This window comes from Callorhinchus milii, unplaced genomic scaffold, assembly GCF_018977255.1.
Source record: "Callorhinchus milii isolate IMCB2004 unplaced genomic scaffold, IMCB_Cmil_1.0 Scaffold5, whole genome shotgun sequence".
Taxonomy (NCBI): Eukaryota; Metazoa; Chordata; class Chondrichthyes; order Chimaeriformes; family Callorhinchidae; genus Callorhinchus; species Callorhinchus milii.
The window spans coordinates 63,269,268-63,275,782 of NW_024704746.1; positions in this window are offsets into that span (position 1 = coordinate 63,269,268).

A 6,515-nucleotide genomic window follows, 5' to 3' on the forward strand; every position below is an offset into this window, starting at 1 on the left:
AATCACAGTTCAATCTTAATTATATTGGAACTCGAATGAACTAATGCGATACTGATGTAAGATTCACAAAAATGTTATACAACTCTGAGCAAAATAAAATCCCAAAGTCTTTACTTCCAAGGCCATATCTAAATCGCCAACAGATGTGTGTTCTCCATCATTGCATCATCTCCAATCAACCAGCATAACAAAAAGATTAATGATTGTGGATATTGTGGATATTTTTGTTCCTTTAGGCGAAAGCAGCAGCCAATTTGTGCACAGCAATGTCTTATACACATCCTTGGAGTGATTAGCACATTTTGTCTCAGGGATTGTTGGTCAGAACACCAGTAGAAACCTCACTTCTCTTTTTGAACAGTGCTCTAGGATCTGTAATGTGCACCTGAACAGGCAGACAGTACCTGTTTTTAACGACTCACGAAGGACAGCAAATTTGACAATGTAGTATTTCCTCCAACACAGTACTGGAGTATCAGCCTAGATTGTGAGCTTGAAATCCTGATGCAGGGCTGGATCTCACATCCTGATCAGATCAGATCCTGAGTCCTGTAGCTCGGTGGTTAGAGCACTTGCCTAGTGAGAGACCTGGGTTTGATTCCCGGCAGGGCGAAACATTGGGCAAGTTTCCTTACTCTACACACCTCTGTACCTCGTTTACTCGGTTGGCAGATTGTTTTTCCGGAGGTAATAATCCCTTCAAAAAAAATAATCCACGACTGTTTGTAGGGCACTGCTGTGCCTGGCTACCGCGTTTTGGGCACAAAGTGTACAGTCAATTCACTTTACAGTATATTCTGCAAAGCGCTTTGAGACCTCTCGAAGACGTGATAAGGTGCTATATTAAATGCAAGGATTATTATTTATTATTATTCTGAGGCAAATGTGTGACCAACTGAGACACGTGCATTGACATTCTGCATGAACAAACTTTCTGCTGAGTCTTTTAATCACCCGATCTCATAGACTAAATCTTGACATCAGTGTTTATTTTTTAATAAATCAAATGGTTGAAGAGCCCTGGTTAAATTCAGCAGCTGTGTTGTTTGGGGAAACTATTACTGTATGTTAAAACTATGAGTAATGCTGGATTTACAAACTACTAAACTAGAGCATAAGGAACTAAATTAATTTCAATGGTTATTAGCCAAGCATACATCAGCTATCACTTAACTGTGCATTTTGAGTTAGTTAAAATGTGCAAGTGCCTCCTGACGTGAAAGACGCTATACAAATGTAATTTTGCTGTAGTTGTTCTGTACATTCAGGCTCAAGAACTCCGCCATGTTTTTTTTGATTCAGTAATCACTCGCCTTTGATACAAAAATACCCTCATGAAGTATATTAGTAAGCTCAACGAGGACTGTCCACGCAATAATTTCCCCTCATTTTTCCCACATTTCGGGTGTAGAGCTGAAAACGCACGCATTTAAAGTTATATTATTATTTCCACCTCCCCAAACCACACGCGCGCGCACACACAAATAATAATAATCTTTGTATTTGATACATTGCCTTATCACGTCATCGAGACATCTCAAAGCGCTTCACAGGATATACTGTAAAGTGTAGTGACTGTTTTGTGGGCGAAACGCGGCAGCCAATTGTGCACAGCACTGTACCACGAACAGTTGTGGATTGAGCAACTAATTATTATTATTTTGAAGGGATTATTACTCCTGAAAAGTGATCCGCCAATCGACTAACAAGCAGGTTCCTACTTACTGCCGGTAAACAGCTGTGTGTGTGGAGTAAGGAAACCTGCCTAAGGTTTCACTCTGCTCGGGAATCGAACCCAGGTCCTCTCACTTGCAAACTCGAACACGCAGAAAAGGGTCTCTCCTGACGCGAAAGGTGCTAAACAAATGTAATTTGTTTTTGTTGTTTGAGGATTGTCAAAGGAGCAAAGCCATTTCTGTCCTTCGGATGAGAGGTTAATTTGAAGCCCCATCTGCATGTTTAGGTGGACATTAAAGATCCCATGGCACCACTCGGAAAGAGAAACGGTTTCTCCCAGTGTCCTGGCCAACAATCCCCCTCATAAAAATTGGTCACTCATTTCACAGCTGTTTGTGGTAAATTGTTGTATGCAAGTTGTTCACCTGCAAAATACACAGTCACTACACAGCATATCCTGTGAAGTGCGTTAAGATGACGTTATCATTTTTCAGGCCTAATGTACTAATGGAAAAGGAATCAATACTGAATTACATATTCCTTATATTCCATAACACAACATTTCCTCTTTATGACCTGACTTCGATACTTTCAGTTATCATTACAAAATATTCTTATGATTCAATAAATTGATCTCTAATCTCAGATTAGATTCCTCCCATTCAGACACAAGAACCTGTGGGCACGAATTCATTAACTTAAAAGTTGCAATGACCCAAGAATATAGTCTGGGGCAAGACGTCTGCAAATCATAGACTCTTAACATGTGAAGGAGCTGGAAACTGCTCCGAATATTCAAATCAATACGTTTTGACGGAGGCAAGAATTTACTCTCGAGTCACATCTGCAGAGGCCACAGTTTGCTTTGTCCATATTAGTTGATGCAGACAGGAAGGCAACAAGTTTTGAGTTGTGTCCAACAACCACAACAACTTGCATTTATATAGCGCCCCTCAGGCAGGGTAGCGTCCCAGAGCGCTTAATCCAACAGTACCTTGTGTTTGTCCAGGTCAAACAACAGACTTGTTGGAACTATTTCCATCCTTTCTTCATGTAGTTCAATGATATTTGCATGTCTAAACATTCATGAACTAATTTGCTTGCTGTTCGAGGAATAGTTCAGCCAGTCGGTTCATTGTAAATGTCATCGTTAATGTGAATGATCTGATCTTCGAATTATTATTAATTACTTAGTTTTTTGAGGGGTTATTACCCCCAAAAGCGATCCGCCAATCGACTAACAACCGGGTTCCTACTTAGTGCTATCTAAACAGGTGTGTGTGTGGAGTAAGGAATCTGGCCTAAGCTTTTGCCCTGCTCGGGAATCGAACCCAGGTCCTCTCGCTTGCAAGGCGAGCGCTCTGACCAATACGCTACAGGATTCCACATAGTTTATGCGGAATATTGAAGCTCTGTTTGCCGGCTGCAGTAAAAACCCATCTCTTGTTCACAGGATCAGTGAGATCGAAAGGCATGCAAATCAGTGAAATTAATAAACATGACACAGACCATATCAGACTCGGACCTCTCCAACATCAAAGCAATGAGGCCAGGCTATCGGTCCTTTGTAAGTTTATGACTGAAAACAGCAGCACCAGAAATACAAGCAGTCGAGCCAGATTCCTGACACACCAGCTGTTCCTGAAACCTCCTATTTTGCATAATATGCAAACAGAATAGGGAACAAAGCCTCACACACCACTGCTCCTCCCAGCCTTTTACCAGACTGCGTTGCTGTCTGGAACTCTGTCCAGAAGCAGTTCTGCAGAATTAACCATCAATTTACCTGAAGCGAGGTTACCGCAACCTGCTTTAAGCTAGGGAGAAACTGTGAGTTGCAGGTTGGTAACTTATATTATAGTACAATTGCCCCCCAAGCCTTTACGTGCTCACAGCAACCACACAAATCAAATTATAATAACAATTGCATTTGATATCACATCGTTGAGAAGCCTCAAAGGGCTTCACAGAATATACTGTAAAGTGAATTGCTTGTGTGTTTGTGGCCGAAATGCGGCAGACAATTGCGCACAGCAGTGTCCTACAAACAGTAACGGATTGATTGATCAATTTTTATTTGTGGGATTACTACCACTGGTAAGTGATCCGCCAATCGACTAGCACCAGGTTCCTACTTACTGCTAGGTAAACAGAGGCGTGTGGCGTAAGGAAACTTGCCGAGGGTTCGAACCCAGGTCCTCGTGCTTGCAAGGCGAGTGCGCTAACCACTACACTGCGAAACAAAATTATTTTGCGTTAGCGTTGTCTCTGGTTGCCTGTTAGATGATAAAAACACCGGTTATAATGTTTTTCTTTAATGATTTTCATTGCTTTCTGCTGGCCGAAACATCCCGCTGCCAAAGAATTGTTGACACAAACTCGAGAGAGGAAATGGTTGTAACAGTGCATTCCTTCCAACATGACATCTTAAAGAAGCTTACTACCATCAAGATTCCTCACTCACTGTGCTCATCCATAATTGGAAACTGGATGAAGATGGAAACTAAATATAGTATCAGTTGCTCTTACAATCAACTTCCCTTTTAACATAAGAGCATTAGAAAAAATTGGCGTTGAAAAAATGCCGTTCGGACCATTGAACCTCATCCCTGGAGCACACTCACTCTCACATCATGGCATCTAATTGAGTTTTGTGGCAGCTAATTGTGTATGTAATTGTATATTGAATAACCACACTGTTTTTCTCCATTTCCTGCCTTTCTAGGTGTATTATTCCAAAGGTTTAATGGATATTTTTCCCGAGATTGGTTCTAAATTTATTTTTCACTAATTTCCAATTGCATCTTCTGCTTTCCCTATTTTTCTGCTATCACCAACAAATATGTACATGTTAGGAACATGTATAAAAACAGATGGAGGAGGCCATTCACCCCTTTGTACCTGCCCCACTAGTTTGATAGATCATGGCAGATCTTTAAATCCCATTTCTCTGCCTTTTTTCCACATCTCTTAATATCCTTGATTCCCAAGTATCTCATGGTGGTTAGAGCACTCGCCTCGCAAGCGAGAGGAACCAGGTTAGATTCCCGGGCAGGGCGAGACCTTAGACAAGTTTCCTTACTCCACGCGCCTCTGTTTACCTAGCAGTAAGTAGGAACCCGGGCGCTAATAGGTTGGGGGATCGCTTTCTGGAGGTAATAAATAAATGATAAAAATTTGGTCACTCAATCCACGACAGTTTGTGGGACACTGCTACACGCAATGGTCTGTCGCATTTCACCCACAAAAGTTACAGTCAATTCATTTTTCAATATTTTCTGCAAAGCGCTTTGAGACGTCTTGACAACGTGATAAGGCACTAAATCAAATGCAAGGATTCTATTCTTATTACATGAACAACAACAACTTGCACTTATATTGCACCCTCCACACAGGGTAGCGTCTCAGAGCGCTTAACAGTTGCGGAGTCTGATTCCCAGCCGGGGGGAGGGAGAGGGGAGATGGCCACAAGCCATGGTCAAAAAGAAAAGTTTTCAGGTGGGACTTGAAAGAGGGGAGAGAGGGGGCAAAGCAGAGGGATTGAGGGAGAGTGTTCTAGAGTTTTGGGGTGTAGTGGCTGAAAGCGCGACCTCCGATGCTGGGGCGGAGGGTGCGAGGGACGAGCAGGAGGCTGGCGCCAGTCGAGCGGAGGCACCGGGTAATGGATCGGGGAGTGAGGAGGTCAGAGAGGTAGGGCGGTGGCAGAGAGTGAAGGGATTTGAACATGAGTGTGAGGATCTTGAAGTCGATCCGTTCGGTGATGGGGAGCCAGTGGTGCCTGGGCCAGAACTGGTGAGATGTGGGTACGGAGTTTGGTCCGGGTCAGTATGTGGGCGGCAGAGTTATGATTGAGCTGGAGCTTGTGAATGGTGGAGCTGAGAAGACCGGCGAGGAGTGCGTTGGAGTAATCCAAGCGGGAGGTGACAAATGCACGCACGAGGATTTTGGCTGCGTTTGGGTATTTGAAACTATTTTCTCCATCAATCTCCCTGTAATCTATTAAATGACTTCTTTCTTTTTCTCTTTTATTTTTGCGTGGGTTCTGATTGTTATATATTTGTGTCTTAAAGCGGAGGGGCCATCGACATCACTGTGAACAAGCTGGGAGGTAATACTGAGTCTGACAGTGTGGAGTGTAATTAATGATAATACCTACTGATGATCAATAAAATCCCTGTAAGATTAGTCACAGTGTTTGGCAGAGAGCAGAATTTCTATGCAGTCGAAAATTTACTGCAGTTCATAAAAACAGATCTATTCTACTTATGTGGATTAGAAGCAATCAAAGTCCAAGCACCAATACCTATGGGAATCCACTCAATACATCACCCCAGTCTGACATTACACCTTTTATTCAGCTGCCAGAATGGTGGTTGGTGTGGGAAAGTGGAAACATGCAGACGTCCCCAGACAGGGGCAGTGTTCAGGGATTGAGACTGAGACACGGTTAGGCAGAATGCTGTAATGGGAAGTGCTTGAGTAGTGTTATTATCAATCCACGACTGTTTGTGGGACGCCGCTGTGCGCAATTGGCTGCCGCGTTTCGCCCCCAAAATATACAGTCAATTCACTTAACAGTGTATTCAGTGAAACACTTTGAGACGTCTCGAAGACACGATCAGGCGCTATATCAAAATGCAAGGATTATTATTATTATATCTGGGAAGCAACTAATCAGGAATGGAAGATTCACAAGGGTGGTTAGGTTAGATATGTTTTGGTTCATTAACTTTTTTTTTAGAGGGGGGGCAAGAAACTTCTTGTTAAATTAGGTAAAGATGTACGGGGTGTCCACAAAGTCCCGTCACTCCCATGTTGTTTTTCTTACTGTGCACTGA